Raw genomic sequence first — 20,496 nt, 5'->3', positions numbered from 1 at the left:
CACTTTGTACCGTCAAGTATCTGTCTCACTTACACCATCACTTTGTACCGTCAGGTATCTGTCTCACTTACACCATCACTTTGTACCGTCAAGTATCTGTCCCACTTACACCATCACTTTGTACCGTCAAGTATCTGTCCCACTTACACGATGACTTTGTACCGTCAAGTATCTGTCCCACTTACACCATCACTTTGTACCGTCAAGTATCTGTCCCACCTACACCATCACTTTGTACCGTCAAGTATCTGTCCCACCTACACCATCACTTTGTACCGTCAAGTATCTGTCTCACTTACATTATCACTTTGTACCGTCAAGTATCTGTCCCACTTACATTATCACTTTGTACCGTCAAGTATCTGTCCCACTTACACCATCACTTTGTACCGTCAAGTATCTGTCCCACTTACACGATCACTTTGTACCGTCAAGTATCTGTCCCACTTACACGATCACTTTGTACCGTCAAGTATCTGTCCCACTCACACGATCACTTTGTACCGTCAGGTATCTGTCCCACCTACACGATCACTTTGTACCGTCAAGTATCTGTCCCACTTACACCATCACTTTGTACCGTCAAGTATCTGTCCCACTTACACCATCACTTTGTACCGTCACTGTCCCACTTACACGATCACTTTGTACCGTCAAGTATCTGTCCCACTTACACGATCACTTTGTACCGTCAAGTATCTGTCCCACTTACACGATCACTTTGTACCGTCAGGTATCTGTCCCACTTACACGATCACTTTGTACCGTCAAGTATCTGTCCCACTTACACGATCACTTTGTACCGTCAAGTATCTGTCCCACTTACACGATCACTTTGTACCGTCAAGTATCTGTCCCACTTACACCATCACTTTGTACCGTCAAGTATCTGTCCCACTTACACGATCACTTTGTACCGTCAAGTATCTGTCCCACTTACACGATGACTTTGTACCGTCAAGTATCTGATCACTTACACGATCACTTTGTACCGTCAAGTATCTGTCCCACTTACACGATCACTTTGTACCGTCAAGTATCTGTCCCACTTACACCATCACTTTGTACCGTCAAGTATCTGTCCCACTAACACGATCACTTTGTACCGTCAAGTATCTGTCCCACTAACACGATCACTTTGTACCGTCAAGTGTCTGTCCCACCTACACGATCACTTTGTACCGTCAAGTATCTGATCACTTACATGATGACTTTGTACCGTCAAGTATCTGTCCCACTTACACCATCACTTTGTACCGTCAAGTATCTGTCCCACTTACACCATCACTTTGTACCGTCAAGTATCTGTCTCACTTACATTATCACTTTGTACCGTCAAGTATCTGTCCCACTTACACGATCACTTTGTACCGTCAAGTATCTGTCTCACTTACACCATCACTTTGTACCGTCAAGTATCTGTCCCACTTACACGATCACTTTGTACCGTCAGGTATCTGTCCCACTAACACCATCACTTTGTACCGTCAGGTATCTGTCCCACTTACACCATCACTTTGTACCGTCAAGTATCTGTCCCACTTACACCATCACTTTGTACCGTCAAGTATCTGTCCCACTTACACGATCACTTTGTACCGTCAAGTATCTGTCCCACTTACACCATCACTTTGTACCGTCAAGTATCTGTCTCACTTACACCATCACTTTGTACCGTCAAGTATCTGTCCCACTAACACGATCACTTTGTACCGTCAAGTATCTGTCCCACTTACACCATCACTTTGTACCGTCAAGTATCTGTCCCACTTACACGATCACTTTGTACCGTCAAGTATCTGTCCCACTTACACCATCACTTTGTACCGTCAAGTATCTGTCCCACTTACACCATCACTTTGTACCGTCAAGTATCTGTCCCACTAACACGATCACTTTGTACCGTCAAGTATCTGTCCCACTTACACGATCACTTTGTACCGTCAAGTATCTGTCCCACTTACACCATCACTTTGTACCGTCAAGTATCTGTCCCACTTACACCATCACTTTGTACCGTCAAGTATCTGTCCCACTTACACCATCACTTTGTACCGTCAAGTATCTGTCCCACTTACACCATCACTTTGTACCGTCAAGTATCTGTCTCACTTACACCATCACTTTGTACCGTCAAGTATCTGTCCCACTTACACCATCACTTTGTACCGTCAAGTATCTGTCCCACTTACACGATCACTTTGTACCGTCAAGTATCTGTCCCACTTACACGATGACTTTGTACCGTCAAGTATCTGTCCCACCTACACGATGACTTTGTACCGTCAAGTATCTGTCCCACTTACACGATCACTTTGTACCGTCAAGTATCTGTCCCACTTACACGATCACTTTGTACCGTCAGGTATCTGTCCCACTTACATTATCACTTTGTACCGTCAAGTATCTGTCCCACTTACACGATCACTTTGTACCGTCAAGTATCTGTCCCACTTACACCATCACTTTGTACCGTCAAGTATCTGTCCCACTTACACCATCACTTTGTACCGTCACTGTCCCACTTACACGATCACTTTGTACCGTCAAGTATCTGTCCCACTTACACCATCACTTTGTACCGTCAAGTATCTGTCCCACTTACACCATCACTTTGTACCGTCAAGTATCTGTCCCACTTACATTATCACTTTGTACCGTCAAGTATCTGTCCCACTTACATTATCACTTTGTACCGTCAAGTATCTGTCCCACTTACACGATCACTTTGTACCGTCAGGTATCTGTCCCACCTACACGATCACTTTGTACCGTCAAGTATCTGTCCCACTTACATTATCACTTTGTACCGTCAAGTATCTGTCCCACTTACACCATCACTTTGTACCGTCAAGTATCTGTCCCACTAACACGATCACTTTGTACCGTCAAGTATCTGTCCCACTAACACGATCACTTTGTACCGTCAAGTATCTGTCCCACCTACACGATCACTTTGTACCGTCAAGTATCTGTCTCACTTACACGATCACTTTGTACCGTCAAGTATCTGTCCCACTAACACCATCACTTTGTACCGTCAAGTATCTGTCCCACTAACACCATCACTTTGTACCGTCAAGTATCTGTCTCACTTACACCATCACTTTGTACCGTCAAGTATCTGTCCCACTAACACGATCACTTTGTACCGTCAAGTATCTGTCCCACTTACACCATCACTTTGTACCGTCAAGTATCTGTCCCACCTACACCATCACTTTGTACCGTCAAGTATCTGTCCCACTAACACCATCACTTTGTACCGTCAAGTATCTGTCCCACTTACACCATCACTTTGTACCGTCAAGTATCTGTCCCACTTACATTATCACTTTGTACCGTCAAGTATCTGTCCCACTTACACCATCACTTTGTACCGTCAAGTATCTGTCCCACTTACACGATCACTTTGTACCGTCAAGTATCTGTCCCACTTACACCATCACTTTGTACCGTCAAGTATCTGTCCCACTTACACCATCACTTTGTACCGTCAAGTATCTGTCCCACTAACACGATCACTTTGTACCGTCAAGTATCTGTCCCACTTACACGATCACTTTGTACCGTCAAGTATCTGTCCCACTTACACCATCACTTTGTACCGTCAAGTATCTGTCCCACTTACACCATCACTTTGTACCGTCAAGTATCTGTCCCACTTACACCATCACTTTGTACCGTCAAGTATCTGTCCCACTTACACCATCACTTTGTACCGTCAAGTATCTGTCTCACTTACACCATCACTTTGTACCGTCAAGTATCTGTCCCACTTACACCATCACTTTGTACCGTCAAGTATCTGTCCCACTTACACGATCACTTTGTACCGTCAAGTATCTGTCCCACCTACACGATCACTTTGTACCGTCAAGTATCTGTCCCACCTACACGATCACTTTGTACCGTCAAGTATCTGTCCCACTTACACGATCACTTTGTACCGTCAAGTATCTGTCTCACTTACACGATCACTTTGTACCGTCAAGTATCTGTCTCACTTACACGATCACTTTGTACCGTCAAGTATCTGTCCCACTTACACCATCACTTTGTACCGTCAAGTATCTGTCCCACTTACACGATCACTTTGTACCGTCAAGTATCTGTCCCACTTACATTATCACTTTGTACCGTCAAGTATCTGTCCCACTTACACGATCACTTTGTACCGTCAAGTATCTGTCCCACTTACACCATCACTTTGTACCGTCAAGTATCTGTCCCACTAACACCATCACTTTGTACCGTCACTGTCCCACTTACACGATCACTTTGTACCGTCAAGTATCTGTCCCACTTACACCATCACTTTGTACCGTCAAGTATCTGTCCCACTTACACCATCACTTTGTACCGTCAAGTATCTGTCCCACTTACATTATCACTTTGTACCGTCAAGTATCTGTCCCACTTACATTATCACTTTGTACCGTCAAGTATCTGTCCCACTAACACCATCACTTTGTACCGTCAGGTATCTGTCCCACTAACACCATCACTTTGTACCGTCAAGTATCTGTCCCACTAACACCATCACTTTGTACCGTCAAGTATCTGTCCCACTTACATTATCACTTTGTACCGTCAAGTATCTGTCCCACTTACATTATCACTTTGTACCGTCAAGTATCTGTCCCACTTACATTATCACTTTGTACCGTCAAGTATCTGTCCCACTTACACGATCACTTTGTACCGTCAAGTATCTGTCCCACTTACATTATCACTTTGTACCGTCAAGTATCTGTCCCACTTACACGATCACTTTGTACCGTCAAGTATCTGTCCCACTAACACGATCACTTTGTACCGTCAAGTATCTGTCCCACTTACACGATCACTTTGTACCGTCAAGTATCTGTCCCACCTACACGATCACTTTGTACCGTCAAGTATCTGTCCCACTTACACGATCACTTTGTACCGTCAAGTATCTGTCCCACTCACACGATCACTTTGTACCGTCAAGTATCTGTCCCACTAACACCATCACTTTGTACCGTCAAGTATCTGTCCCACTTACACCATCACTTTGTACCGTCAAGTATCTGTCCCACTAACACCATCACTTTGTACCGTCAGGTATCTGTCCCACTAACACCATCACTTTGTACCGTCAAGTATCTGTCCCACTTACACCATCACTTTGTACCGTCAAGTATCTGTCCCACTAACACCATCACTTTGTACCGTCAAGTATCTGTCCCACTTACACCATCACTTTGTACCGTCAAGTATCTGTCCCACTTACATTATCACTTTGTACCGTCAAGTATCTGTCCCACTTACACCATCACTTTGTACCGTCAAGTATCTGTCCCACTTACACCATCACTTTGTACCGTCAAGTATCTGTCCCACTTACACCATCACTTTGTACCGTCAAGTATCTGTCCCACTTACACCATCACTTTGTACCGTCAAGTATCTGTCCCACTTACATTATCACTTTGTACCGTCAAGTATCTGTCCCACTTACACCATCACTTTGTACCGTCAAGTATCTGTCCCACTTACACCATCACTTTGTACCGTCAAGTATCTGTCCCACTTACACCATCACTTTGTACCGTCAGGTATCTGTCCCACTTACACGATCACTTTGTACCGTCAAGTATCTGTCCCACTTACACCATCACTTTGTACCGTCAAGTATCTGTCCCACTTACACCATCACTTTGTACCGTCAAGTATCTGTCCCACTTACACCATCACTTTGTACCGTCAAGTATCTGTCTCACTTACACCATCACTTTGTACCGTCAAGTATCTGTCCCACTTACACCATCACTTTGTACCGTCAAGTATCTGTCCCACTTACACCATCACTTTGTACCGTCAAGTATCTGTCCCACTTACACCATCACTTTGTACCGTCAAGTATCTGTCCCACTTACACGATCACTTTGTACCGTCAAGTATCTGTCCCACTAACACGATCACTTTGTACCGTCAAGTATCTGTCCCACTAACACGATCACTTTGTACCGTCAAGTATCTGTCCCACTTACACCATCACTTTGTACCGTCAAGTATCTGTCCCACTTACACCATCACTTTGTACCGTCAAGTATCTGTCCCACTTACACCATCACTTTGTACCGTCAAGTATCTGTCTCACTTACACCATCACTTTGTACCGTCAAGTATCTGTCCCACTTACACCATCACTTTGTACCGTCAAGTATCTGTCCCACTTACACCATCACTTTGTACCGTCAAGTATCTGTCCCACTAACACGATCACTTTGTACCGTCAAGTATCTGTCCCACTTACATTATCACTTTGTACCGTCAAGTATCTGTCCCACTAACACCATCACTTTGTACCGTCAAGTATCTGTCCCACCTACACCATCACTTTGTACCGTCAAGTATCTGTCCCACCTACACGATCACTTTGTACCGTCAAGTATCTGTCCCACTAACACGATCACTTTGTACCGTCAAGTATCTGTCCCACTTACACCATCACTTTGTACCGTCAAGTATCTGTCCCACTTACACCATCACTTTGTACCGTCAAGTATCTGTCCCACTTACACCATCACTTTGTACCGTCAAGTATCTGTCTCACTTACACCATCACTTTGTACCGTCAAGTATCTGTCCCACTAACACCATCACTTTGTACCGTCAAGTATCTGTCCCACTTACACGATCACTTTGTACCGTCAAGTATCTGTCCCACTTACACCATCACTTTGTACCGTCAAGTATCTGTCCAGGCTTGTACATGGGAACAGTGTGTTCATAACTTAAGATGCTATAGGCTTGTACATGGGAACAGTGTGTTCATAACTTAAGATGCTATACTTTTCGCTTACACAATCGCTTTTTTCTGTCAAATATCTGTCCAGGCTTAACATGGGGGACAAAATTAACATCCTTCCACGTTGACACGTACAAAAACCACAAGCGTGGCTGAGGCCTTTACAAAATGGGAATTATTTGTTGAATTAATTTAGTAAATTTACACCGGTGTCACTTACCACACGAATTCAAAAACAACAAGTCCATTGTGCACAGAAAGCAGGTTGGCTGGTGGCTGGTGGCTGTCTGGTGGCTGGTGGCTGGTGGCTGGTGGCTTGGGCATGCGTTTAAAGTGACGGATGTTGTTACCCGTCTACATGCCTAAAAATAGGATATGTGGTGATTATGGTAACTTGCGGTTGCACGAGAACGGGACTGTACCTTTCCGTTGTTGTGGAACTCTGAGTATTGGAGTGTCACCAAATAAAATGTCGATAATCCATTATTATGCACAGCGGCATGTTCATTTTATTAGAGCTCGGATCATTTCACTTTGAGCAATGCAACAATTAAAATGCGGGTGATTTGGAGATGACAAGAAAATATCGGGCGCATTTACGTGATTTGTAAAATGTTTTACATTTTTACAAATCACGGGTTAACGGCTATCCGCACAGCAGGCAGTAATAGGTGTGTGTGGGAAATTCGCTGACTGCATGGACATTGAGAGAAAGGAGCGCTCTCAGACAGGTTGACAGAAAGAAGGACCTGGGGGATAAAGAAGGACCTGGGGGGTAAAGAAGGACCTGGGGGGTCAAAAGTGTATCCGAGGTACGACTGTGATTGAGGCCGGCATACTATGTCACCTGTTGGCTTGGCGGCCTCTTTGATGTTGACATGCTTGGCACTGTCATACTAATCCCCTGGACTGTGGCGTGTTATTTGTGGACCCTAGCGGTAATAGCCCCTCTCCCCCGTCACCATCTACCACCTCCCTTCCTAAACCATCCGTCCTCCCTCAAACATACCTTTCCCTTCCTAAACCATCCGTCCTCCCTCAAACATACCTTTCCTCACTCCACCATACCTTTCCTCATATACCTACTAGGATAAGCCTTACCCCTCCTCCGCCATCTCACCCTGCCGCCACCCCCCCCCCCTCCTCCCCCCCTCCTCCCCCCCTAAAAATCATGCCTCAAGCGTCTTCCCTCCCTTTTCCTCGTACCTTCTTTGGTTTCCTTTTGTGTTTCTATGTCCTTGAAGTTGGGTGTGTGAGTCGTTATGAGAGGCTTTTGTCCTACACTTGTGTCCTTTTAGAACAAATAGTTTAATGTTGATGATAGCCCCCCCCCCCCCCCCCCCCCCCCCCATCCACGCGCGCATCGGCTGCTCCGGTACCACCGTTAGGGATTTAGTAAAGAGTGGCAAGTTAAGAAATTAATAGTCTGTCGTCATGGTGAACAGTCCAGCGAGATGACCATCTTGACATTAACAGAGTCACGAGATGCGCCGGTTGGTGCACCCAGTATTTCTTTACGTCGGATTTCATATCCAACTTTTTGTCATTGGCAGCGAAATATGGCGCGACAAGGTGCTGGGTGTACACATTGGTGTAACACGTCAAGGGTATTTTAGGACCTCTAGGCTCTGATGTACACTTTGCACCGGAGATAATGCGCCGTACTTTAACAGCGTATAAACAATCATGGTCCAAGTTGCCTCAGAGGACGTTAAACCTTAAAGTCAGTCAGCACCGTACTTTAAGATACCACGTATGTCTGGCCAGTGGAACTACTCACCTTTCATGGCAGCCCAAATGATCATTCACTGGTTTCAGTGTTATAACACGTGGAAACGCACCATTGTCAGTCTCTCACATCTTTATTATGGTAGAAGTGTACAGTCATGTTCTTACAATTTGGGACATGGGCAGTTTCTGAAGTGCCTTTCTTTGAAAATGTAGTTTATATTTAATGATGATGTAACCAGAGACAATTTTACACAGACCTTTTTGTCTTTCCGTTACATGATGTGTCTGTTAACTGGGACGGAGCACCTAGAGGAAGAAGACATGAACAGGTGCAAGTGATGACGCCAAGAGACAGACGTGTGTGTTTCAAGTTCCCGTCGTTCACCTAGAGGAAGAAGACATGAACAGGTGCAAGTGACGACGCGAAGAGACAGACGTGTGTGTTTCAAGTTCCCGTCGTTCACCTAGAGGAAGAAGACATGAACAGGTGCAAGTGACGACGCGAAGAGACAGACGTGTGTGTTTCAAGTTCCCGTCGTTCACCTAGAGGAAGAAGACATGAACAGGTGCAAGTGACGACGCGAAGAGACAGACGTGTGTGTTTCAAGTTCCCGTCGTTCCTTGTCTCTGTCGCATGGAGGTGGCAGATTTATTGTCTTGAACCACTTTTTGTGCCCCCGCGCCCTCGTCCTTTGCCGGCACTGAGTGTCGTCTGCTCTCACCTTGGTGGTGTCAGTTTACTGTAAACAGTTGGGTAACTAATGTATACAATTTTGAGTGACAGTTATTTGAATGTTTCTAAAACGTGAAGAGACGGGAAGCGAAATAGGATGTGAAAATGTAACCGTAGTTGTGAGCATTTTGCTTCGCATTTGACACATTCACGTCAACTTTTCACGCTCTTTATTCAAACATTATTTTGTATGGGTGGCGGCGTTCGGGTTAAATGAAAAGTTCAAGTATTTTAGCGGTTGGACTCGGAAAATACCAAATAATCCACAGACCTCCCACCCCAACCACCCCGAGTTGAAATATTTGTGTCAACATAAAACACCTTCCAAAAGACTGCAAAAAACCCGAGATGCACACTGTCTTTATGCCACGAGAAATACAGTGGAAGGTTACTGTGCCCTAGTGCTCCCCCCCCCCCCCCCCCCCCCCCCCCCCCCCCACACACACACACACAAGCTACAATCAGTGTTGGTGTGAAGCTTGTTTAGCCCCACTACATGTACTGACATGCACGACAAAACGTGAGGCTTAGTCTGCGGTCACGGCAAACCGTCAAACGGCAACCAAGGTTTTCAGGTTTTAATTCGGCTTTTGACCCTAACATGAAATACAGCTAAATGAAACACACGCAGTGACAATGCACGCAGCACAGCCAACAGTCATCTAAACTTTGCAACAAAATCAATTCCCAACCCAATTCATTTTTACTGACCTTTGTGATACCATAGCTACCCTCCTGTAGGAGCTCCACACATCTGGTCACATCAGGTATTAAAAGGGAGGGAGTCAGTTTTTAAAAAGAGATACATTATTTTGCAGACACAACTTACAGAAAGTCTGACAAAATAGGGTCTTAAAGGGGGGGGGGAGTTGACTGTCTGGTAGTGGAGGTGGAAGTGTAGTACAAATACAAACCTGACAATGCACGCAGCACAGAAAACGATGATAAAAACTTAGCACCCCCCCCCCCCTCCCAAATCCATCGTAACTAACCCCTTTGTCTGCAGTTCAGTTGTGTGACGCAATGGAACCCTTCGTGTAGGATCTGCATCAACCTGACAATCACGTCTTACAATCTGACAATCACGTCTTACAGTCTGACAATCACGTCTTACAGTCTGACAATCACGTCTTACAGTCTGACAATCACGTCTTACAGTCTGACAATCACATCTTACAGTCTGACAATCACGTCTTACAGTCTGACAATCACGTCTTACAGTCTGACAATCATGTCTTACAGTCTGACAATCACGTCTTACAGTCTGACAATTACGTCTTACAGTCTGACAATCATGTCTTACAGTCTGACAATCATGTCTTACAGTCTGACAATCACGTCTTACAATCTGACAATCACGTCTTACAGTCTGACAATCACGTCTTACAATCTGACAATCACGTCTTACAGTCTGACAATCACGTCTTACAGTCTGACAATCACGTCTTCCAGGGGAGAGAGTCAAAGGAGGTAACAGAAAGTCTAACAAGATGTGAGTCTTTAAGGGGGGGTGGGGGTATTGAAGGGTGGTTTGACTGTAAGGTCAAGGCTGTGGAAGTCAAGTACACCCATATACACAAGAACGCGTTTAAAGACAATCGTGTTTCTCGACACAGTGGTGAATGTACCACTGGGTGTTTGACTTGTTATAGCAGCAGTTTAATGCGGATTTTCATGAGAATTCTAAGATCAGTTTCTCCCCTGCGCAGAGGTGATGAAACGCAAAAATGTTTTACATGCCGTGGAGAGAAAAACAAAGCCTGATCGATCTGTGGTTGCGTGTACGACCCGTTTATGTGGGAAAGAGGAAAGGTATGTTAAGCCGACTGCAGTCAACCTGCTTGGGGACGTGGTGGCCCAATGAGATGTCTGGAAATCTGTCACAGTCTTGAATGAGCGAGTGACACGGCAAAGTGACGTGTATATCCTATATCTGACTGGATGCCGCCAAGTAGTGCAGACAGGAAGGTCGCGAGATGTGGTCCCCTTGTCCAACCTATATCTGACTGGATGCCGCCAAGTAGTGCAGACAGGAAGGTCGCGAGATGTGGTCCCCTTGTCCAACCTATATCTGACTGGATGCCGCCAAGTAGTGCAGACAGGAAGGTCGCGAGATGTGGTCCCCTTGTCCAACCTATATCTGACTGGATGCCGCCAAGTAGTGCAGACAGGAAGGTCGCGAGATGTGGTCCCCTTGTACAAGCGGTGTTATCTGCCCGTGAAAACCTCTCGGTGAACCAACACGCGTGTACATTGTTGCGGAGTGAGTTAAATTACTTTCTTTATTTGGTGTTTAACGTCGTTTTCAACCACGAAGGTTATATCGCGACGAGGGAAAGGGGGGAGATGGGATAGGGGAAAGGGGGGAGATGGGATAGAGCCACTTGTTAAGTGTTTCTTGTTCACAAAAGCACTAATCAAAAAATTGCTCCAGGGGCTTGCAACGTAGTACAATATATGACCTTACTGGGAGAATGCAAGTTTCCAGTACAAAGGACTAAACATTTCTTACATACTGCTTGACTAAAATCTTTACAAACATTGACTATATTCTATTCAAGAACCACTTAAAAAGGGTAAAAAGAGAAACAGAATCCGTTAGTCGCCTCTTACGACATGCGGGGTGCAGAGAAATAAGGATGTGGAAAAGAAGACTTTTGGTAAGTGAAATAAAGGTGATGGATCCAGTCAGGTAGAAATAAGACAACAAGAAAAGAATTGGAAAACTGCAGGGAATAGTAGGGAGAGTTTTCTAGGAAGGAAATATAGGTGAAAGGACTGGTAAGGCAGAAATAAGACAAAAGAAGAGAAGTAAAGGGGTGGGGTAGCTCTGTTTAAACGCTCCCGCCGCGTGAAGGCGACCCCATGAATTACCACTGACGCTGTACTGTACTGCACTGTACTGTATTGTTGGAAGTCGAGCTTCCTTCCGGCTTTGAGCTGTTTGAATTATACAGCGTTTCTGTATTCATTTGGACAACGAAGACAAATCCCAACACTTTCAGATACTTGAGCACTTTGTATATCCGTCGTGACACCTCTTCGCTGTCCTCTCCTCTCTGTCCTCTCCTCTCTGTCCTCTCCTCTCTGTCATATTTTTGGCGTGATTACAGATTGCTTCACATGATTTAATTGTGTATTCTGCCGACTACAATGCCGCACAGTTGTAATCACTACAACGGAACACAACAAGCTAAAGCGTTCATAAGTTCATGCTCTACGTTTTGTAATTCACCTATTTTGCGTGTTTACATCGTGCTGGGTGTTAGTGAAGGTTATGTCCACTGTTGTGACTAATTGGTTGGATGTCAACGTAGACGGTTCTGTTGCGGGGCGTATCAAGTATTTGGCAGCAGTGTCGTAAATCGTAAATCACTGACGTTATGAAATGAAGTGTGGTGTTGTCTGCTTTATGTCTTGGGCCTTTTCTAGATGGTCGTGGAAGCCTCAAGTGTCGGTTGTACACGTGTGTTGTCGACATAACCCTGCACGTGTCATAGAGACCTGATTACACAGACGTGAAATGCTATCTTTTCTTTCGGTACACTCTGGCTCTAAACTCACGGCTGTCTCCTTCAGTCCACCCGCTACCGGTGAAGTGTACAGTGTAACCTCTATTTAATAATAATAATAATAATAATAATAATAACGGGCATTTATAAAGCGCCTTATCAAAAGTTCAAAGCGCGGGACAACAATACATGTATACAAAAATCATACAATCACTGTCAGATTCAAACAACACATCATGCACATCTCACATCCCCAGACTCTATACTAAGGAACTATCCGTAGTGTTGTTGGAACAAGTGAGTTTTCAAATTGGACTTAAAAGATGAAATGGATGGAGAGTGACGTAATTGAAAGGGGAGTGAATTCCATAACTGAGGTCCATAATACGAAAACGTGCGGAAGCCATGAGCCTTGCGTTTAAAGCGACCTTGACAGAGAAGTCGAGCATCATCAGAAGAACGAAGGGTGCGAGAGGGAGTGTAGAGAGAGACCAGTTCAGAAAGATAGGCAGGTGCCGATTCAGAGATGATATTGTAGCAGAAGCAGGCAGCTTTATACCTAATACGTTCAGATACAGGAAGCCAGTGAAGTTCTTTCATGAGAGGAGTGCAGGGTTGTCGATGCTGTGCTCTGAAAATGAGACGTGCAGCAGAGTGTTGTACTTTTTGCAAGGGTTGGAGAGTGGAGTCAGGGCAGCCTATGAGAAGGGAGTTGCAGTAATCTAATCTGGACAGAATGCAGGATGTAACGAGAGTTTTAGTGGCATCAACAGTGAGAAATTTTCTTATGGAAGCTATTCTTCTGATCTCAAAGTAACATGTCTGACAGACTTTTTTGATGTGTTGTTTCATTGAGAGGTGGGAGTCCATGATGAACCCAAGATTCCTAGCACTATCAGAGAGAGAAATGTCACTAGAACCTACTGTGATGGAGGCTGGAAGGGAAGTGATCGAACAGGAAGCTCCAGAGAAAAGAAGAAATTCAGTCTTGTCATCATTTAACTTGAGCATATTGTTTGTCATCCATGATTTAATATCTGAAGTGCAGTTTTGGAGAGTGTGCGTCACCGCTTGGATTTCTGTAGGCTTGCATGCTTGTTGGAGTTGTGTGTCGTCTGCAAAGAGGTAGTGATTGACTGCGTGTTGCTTGATGACGGCAGAGAGAGGAGTGGTGTATAGTACAAATAAAACTGGGCCTAGAACTGATCCCTGGGGAACGCCGAAACAGAGAGGAGATGGAGGAGATGAGAGATTATTGACAGACACATACTGACTACGGCCCTGTAGATATGAACTAAACCAGTGAAGAGCGGTAGAGTGAATGCCAAAAACAGATTCGAGACGAGAGAGCAGAACAGAGTGATCGATCGTATCGAACGCAGCTGAGTTATCCAAGAGAAGCAGAACTGATAGGTCATCATTATCCAGAGCAGAAAGAATGTCATTCACAACACGAAGCAAAACAGTCTCGGTGCTGTGGCCAGCCCTATACGCTGACTGAAGAGGGTTGCAGAGGTTGTTGGTTTCAAGGTGGGAGAGAAGCTGACTAAGCACTACTTTTTCCAGAATTTTATTTTAAGCCCCCCCCCCCCCCCCCCCCCCCCCCCAAGTGAAAACTCACTCCCTTTTTAGACTTGCTTTTTGAGATGTTCTGTTCATAACCCTGTGTAAATCTACCCCCCAAGTTTAAGACTCCCTCCTTTTTATATTTAGTCAAGTTTTGACTAAATATTTTAACATCGAGGGGGAATCGAAACGAGGGTCGTGGTGTATGTGCGTGTGTGTGTGCGTGTGTGTGTCTGTGTGTGTGTGTAGAGCGATTCAGACTAAACTACTGGACCGATCTTTATGAAATTTGACATGAGAGTTCCTGGGTATGAAATCCCCATACGTTTTTTTCATTTTTTTGATAAATGTCTTTGATGACGTCATATCCGGCTTTTCGTGAAAGTTGAGGCGGCACTGTCACGCCCTCATTTTTCAACCAAATTGGTTGAAATTTTGGTCAAGTAATCTTCGACGAAGCCCGGACTTCGGTATTGCATTTCAGCTTGGTGGCTTAAAAATTAATTAATGACTTTGGTCATTAAGAATCTGAAAATTGTAAAAAAAAATAAAAATTTATAAAACGATCCAAATTTACGTTCATCTTATTCTCCATCATTTGCTGATTCCAAAAACATATAAATATGTTATATTCGGATTAAAAACAAGCTCTGAAAATTAAATATATAAAAATTATTATCAAAATTAAATTGTCGAAATCAATTTAAAAACACTTTCATCTTATTCCTTGTCGGTTCCTGATTCCAAAAACATATAGATATGATATGTTTGGATTAAAAACACGCTCAGAAAGTTAAAACAAAGAGAGGTACAGAAAAGCGTGCTATCCTTCTTAGCGCAACTACTACCCCGCTCTTCTTGTCAATTTCACTGCCTTTACCATGAGCGGTGGACTGACGATGCTACGAGTATACGGTCTTGCTGAAAAATGGCATTGCGTTCAGTTTCATTCTGTGAGTTCGACAGCTACTTGACTAAATATTGTATTTTCGCCTTACGCGACTTGTTAAGACCTGATATTCTCAGAATTGGAAGTCTTACCAGGGGGGATCCCAAACGAAAGACTCCAGAATTTAACACACATTTGAGTTTCATAACTTAAACTACCGGCCTTCAGTCCTTACGCACCTAACAGTTAGTGTATGTATGTATGTATGTAGACCTATGTATGTCACATTCCACCTGTCGGAAGAGGTCGCGGGGTGAGGATGATTACAGCTGTGTAGGACATTTCTGACTATTGTCTCGTAAGCAACGTCTCAGCAGGTAAGACACGGCCAGAAAGAAGAATAGGGGCGGAGGTGAGTGGATTAACGACCTTTCCACCGCAATGCTACATTCCGGGGCATGACTGTTGTGCGTCATCAACATGTAAGGGGTTAGTGGAGCACGATTATGCAACTATGGCACGCCGGTACCTCCGCTGCACCCCAAAATAGCCGGTACCTCCGCTGCACCCCAAAATAGCCGGTACCTCCGCTGCACCCCAAAATAGCCGGTACCTCCGCTGCACCCCAAAATAGCCGGTGCCACTTGCTGCGCACCGAGGCCGAGCCACGAGAGGTGAGTTTCTGCACTAAATCTTCTCTGTTTTCTCCAAAATGACATATCATCACGTAACTGGCGTTTGTACTTCGACCTAAGATGTTATAGCATCCCATCATCGGTTTTATTCTTTCCCTCGATCCAATTCTGAGCTTCGATTATTTATGCTTTTTACGTGAATTATGTGTAAATATTGACTTTCCACAATTTTTACGGAAAATCAAGCTTATCAAACAAGCTGCAGATAATTGGAATGTAATTATTGGTTATTACATCTGGCTCAAGTGGTGTCTACTAACTTCACGCGGTTGAATCATAGTTCTTGAATCTCTACTGTCACTGAACGAATTTGTTGCTGCGCACCTGGGCCACTGTGGGCTGCGCACCGGGGCACTATTTGTGCAATTGCTGCTGCGCACCGCGGCAAGTAATAAACGTGTTATTATGCTCCTTCAAAGTGTGTAGCATACTGTTTTTGCTTGCGACCGTACTTGAGGATCTTTGTTTGTTTGTCAGCTTGTTCTGAGGGGACACAACATTAGCTGTCATCTGCTAGCTATTTTTTTCTTCACATTGTTACCTGCAGGGACCTTGGTTCGGCAAGGTCTATAGGCCGTCCCTTACACAATTGATTGAATAATGACCGCCCTCTTCAAGCACGACTGTCAATAAAAAATAAATATTTGAACATGCTTGAAGAGGACGGTCATTATGCAACCGAGAAGCCACTGATAAGCCCTTCCTCAGTATGTGGCAATCATCTATTGCTTTATTGAGAACATCGTCTACTCTTCTCGTAGTTCAATAACAATAACCATAATAGCACTTTATTGTCCATTTAAATAGTACATAAAAATGGAACATTCTCTTCCGCTGAGAGTTCTTGTAGTTCTTGTTCTCATTGTTTGCAATACACATGCGCGGGCAGGTACAGGCGCCCGCAGGTATATTCCCAGCGAAGTTGGAGGTAAGCTTATCCCACGAACGAATACTGAGAGTGACTTGAGAAATTTTTTCCCCGATAATACATGATAAAGAAGGATCCTTTGTTGCCAAACTATGGCTACAGTTGGGGACAGAAGTTGCCAAACTTTAGGAGGCCTACGTTGATCCGAATTTGGGTGGATTTCTGCGGATTTTTTATTTCTGATTTTTATTGAATAAATGGAAGAACGCCAAAGTCTTTTCTCAAAGAGTTACTCTTTCCAGTCACTTCATTCAGCGACAAAAAAACGAATATTCAATTGTTCATTCGAATGCACATCGACACTGTGTCCAATAACGTCCTGAACTCTCGAAATTTGAATTTGCAGTAGTAACATCTAAACTGATCCATTTGTTCACCTGCAAAGCAACCGGCACGGTTGGCCTAGTGGTAAGGCGTCCGCCCCGTGATCGGGAGGTCGTGGGTTCGAACCCCGGCCGGGTCATACCTAAGACTTTAAAATTGGCAATCTAGTGGCTGCTCCGCCTGGCGTCTGGCATTATGGGGTTAGTGCTAGGACTGGTTGGTCCGGTGTCAGAATAATGTGACAGGGTGAGACATGAAGCCTGTGCTGCGACTTCTGTCTTGTGTGTGGCGCACGTTATATGTCAAAGCAGCACCGCCCTGATATGGCCCTTCGTGGTCGGCTGGGCGTTAAGCAAACAAACAAACAAACAAACCTTCAAAGCAGAACAAACCCACTCTTAAAAAGAAGAAAACGAACGAACGTCAGCGTCATTACCTTCCGCGGGTGTAGGTGTGTGTGGCTGAGACAGACAATACTTTATTCACTGTAGTACTGGCCCTCTAAACAGAGACATGGCCTGGATGCGCAGCAAATTAGTGCACAGGTCAGTATACAGCCCTCTAAACAGAGACATAGCCCGGTGCGCGGCAACAAAATCGTTCAATGACGCTAGAGATTCAAGAAATATGACTCAACCGCATGAATTTATATTACACCACAAATAACCAATAATTATATTCCAATTCTCTGCAGCTAGTTTGATAAGCTTGATTTTCCGTACTAACTGTGGAAGGTCCAAATGTACACATACTTCACTGGCCCCGGTGCGCAGCACATAAGTGCCCCGGTGCGCAGCCCTCAAAATAGAGACATGGCCCCGGTGCGCAGCCCTCAAAATAGAGACATGGCCCCGGTGCGCAGCCCTCAAAATAGAGACATGGCCCCGGTGCGCAGCCCTCAAAATAGAGACATGGCCCCGGTGCGCAGCCCTCAAAATAGAGACATGGCCCCAGTGCGCAGCCCTCAAAATAGAGACATGGCCCCAGTGCGCAGCCCTCAAAATAGAGACATGGCCCCGGTGCGCAGCCCTCAAAATAGTGACATGGCCCCGGTGCGCAGCCCTCAAAATAGAGACATGGCCCCGGTGCGCAGCCCTCAAAATAGAGACATGGCCCCGGTGCGCAGCCCTCAAAATAGAGACATGGCCCCGGTGCGCAGCAACAAATTCGTTCAGTGACAGTAGTGACTCAAGAAATATGATTCAACCGCGTGAAGTTAGTAGACACCACTTGAGCCAGATGTCAACGAATAATCAATAATTACATTCCAATTATCTGCAGCTAGTTTGATAAGCTTGATTTTCTGTAATAACTATGGAAAGTCAGAATTTGCACATAATTCACTGAAAAAGCATAAATAATCGAAGCTCAGAGTTCCCAATTGAATCGAGGAAAAGAATAAAATCGATGATGGGATGCTATAACACCTTAGGTCGAAGTACAAACGCCAGTTACGTGATGATATGTCATTTTGGAGAAAACAGAGAAGATTTAGTGCAGAAACTCGCCTCTCGTGCCTCGGCCCGGTGCGCAGCAAGTGGCCCCGGCTATTTTCGGTGTGCAGCGGAGGTACCGTTGTGTATGGCAAAGGGCCTGGCTTAGAATTAAATTAGACTTCTTGTGAGGACTGAATCGGCATAATTATGCAAGAGGCTGTAAAGGCTATGTACAGCTGACTTGTTACAGGGAAAAACACGCTGTAAAACCCGTCTCTGTCTCTTTCTCTCTCTCTCTCTCTCTCTCTCTCTCTCTCTCTCTCTCTCTCTCTCTCTCTCTCTCTCTCTCTCTCTCTCTCTCTCTCTCTCTCTCTCTCTCTCTCTCTCTCTTTCTTTCTGTCTGTCTGAATCCCTCTCGATCCTCCCATCCCCCTCTCTCTCACTGTCCCTTTCTCACACACCACTTGATTGATTTTCTTTAAAATGTAATGTATGGATTAGAGCATGATGTTGAGAAAGTGCAAGCTGCACTATACCACTTAATTCACATCAATCAACTCGCAATTTACCTCAATGCAATGCATTTTGTGTACATATGTATAATGTGTTTTCACTTTAGTTATCTGTTAAAATGTAGAATTTTAGTTTTTCTATTTTCTATTTTTTATCTTGTATTTTTATTTCATTTTTGTAGTTAGTCCCTCTTTAGGGCGGGGGCTGGATGTAAAAAAGCAGACCACTGCTTAATCTACTACCCTCGTTAAATAAAGAATTGTCACACACTGACACACACACACACACACACACACACACACACACACACACACACACACACACACAAGACCCTTTTCACACCCATAATTATATCAACAAGAAAACGAGAAAAGAGTGGGACATAAGACGCATCCATTTCCTCGAGAAAACACCAACATACACTCTCGTCGCCAACACTAACGGTCTGGGGCGCCTCAAAGAACCATCTGTTTACCTAGTGATCCTAGCCGGGATCTTGAGAGCTTCGCCATGTTTTAATTAGCACGTGTTTTGCTACCCGCCACTGTTTGATAGGAAACATCATCTTTTCCTCCGTTGTATTTGTGTTTGGCTGTCTGCCCCCAGGGTAGTTGGTGGGTCAGGAGGGGTAAGGTGCTAAACTGGGTCACTGTGTGTGTTGAGACTGGTGCACGTGCCTTGTTCGTGCTGCTTGATTGCGTCACACAATGCTTTCTTCTGCTTTTTAAACGTCACATGCTTGTGCAAGTCTTTTGTTTTTCAACAAATAAATAACTCTTGGTGATGCAAGCTGGCAGCATGAGCAACGAACGTGCACATACACATCATGACAACTTAGTATTTAGTATGTTGCTTCCCCCTCCGTTAACCCGGCGCAAATGTTCTCCTCAAGGAGGGGGGGGGGGGGCAGCCCCAGTACCCCCACCTCTGTCTGCCCCTCCCTCTCATACACTAGGTCCAGACCTGTATCAGCACTGCAGTCTTATGGCAAGGTTCGTTCACGTCCACACATGTAGTATTATCACAACCTGGTTCAAGCTGCCGGCATTTTCTGTTGCTTTCAATACAGTGTTTGATCTTAACACCAGGTTAGTGTGGTGAACTGTGCATTTGCAATCATAGTCACATTTTCCCTTCTTTCCCTTTTCCAGTCATGGGAGTAAAGCTGTTAATATGAGTTCGATGTAGAGAGAACATTGTCAAATGGATATTAAAAGTGTCAAGGTTTGGAAGATGAAGGGTGAGCAGTAACACTAGTGTCTAGAAAGATCACCAAAGGATTCTTTCTATCAGGACTTCATTGCTTATAAACACACGCTAGCTTGTGTGTGTGTCTGTCTGTGCGTCTGTCTGTCTGTGTGTGTGTGTGTGTGTGTGTGTGTGTTTAT

At 44.6% G+C, this 20,496-nt stretch overlaps 1 protein-coding gene across 7 annotated transcripts in view; it reads left to right on the top strand.

The window, feature by feature from the left end:
* LOC138969581 (ubiquitin carboxyl-terminal hydrolase 38-like) overlaps positions 1 to 20,496 on the top strand; it is a 91,594-nt gene that overhangs the window by 38,888 nt on the left and 32,210 nt on the right. The window lies entirely within an intron of this gene.

This window comes from Littorina saxatilis, linkage group LG6, assembly GCF_037325665.1.
Source record: "Littorina saxatilis isolate snail1 linkage group LG6, US_GU_Lsax_2.0, whole genome shotgun sequence".
Classification (NCBI taxonomy): Eukaryota; Metazoa; Mollusca; class Gastropoda; order Littorinimorpha; family Littorinidae; genus Littorina; species Littorina saxatilis.
Note: the sequence above shows the minus strand (reverse complement) of the source record. Positions and strands in the feature narration are given on the sequence as shown.